Raw genomic sequence first — 645 nt, forward strand, 5'->3', positions numbered from 1 at the left:
GTTCTCAATACAAAAGTAAAAAATTAGGCCTCAAAGTTTAAAGGATTGTCATGAATCACAGAGCTGAGATCCTAGTCATCCATTGTCCCAGCTATAGCTAAACTCCAATTAAGCCTTATAACAATCCCAATTATTTGCTATAAAAGTAAAAAAGAGAACCTGCAATTTTGCTCAGCTGTTTCCAATCACCTTCCTTCCTGTCCCTCAATAATGGCAACCTCCTCTGTAACCTGTGGGATCTGCATGCAAAAATTAAAAATATAAACAAAACTATTCTCCTGATTGTGATTGAAAAAACCCAATTCTTCATTTAAATTAAGTCATTAATAACAGTATTGAAATCATGTTGTATAAGTAAACAAGTCATTGCTTGTCAAAGTGGAAAATTAGACCCAGTGGATTTGCTCAAATGACCATTAGACTTTCATAGACTAGTGTTTCCTACCTGCATGATGAATGACAAATCACTAAAGAAAAATCAAACAAAACTTTGATAAGAATAAACAATCTAAACCTGAAAATTGCCAAATACTCCTATTATGATTTGCCTTGGATCTCTTATTCTTAGTGTGAGGAGGCAAGACCATCATACTATCCACTCAGGTTGCTTAATTGACCATTGAAATTGTTGATATGTCCTACAAC

The sequence above is a fragment of the Corylus avellana genome, chromosome ca2 (assembly GCF_901000735.1).
Source record: "Corylus avellana chromosome ca2, CavTom2PMs-1.0".
Lineage (NCBI taxonomy): Eukaryota > Viridiplantae > Streptophyta > Magnoliopsida > Fagales > Betulaceae > Corylus > Corylus avellana.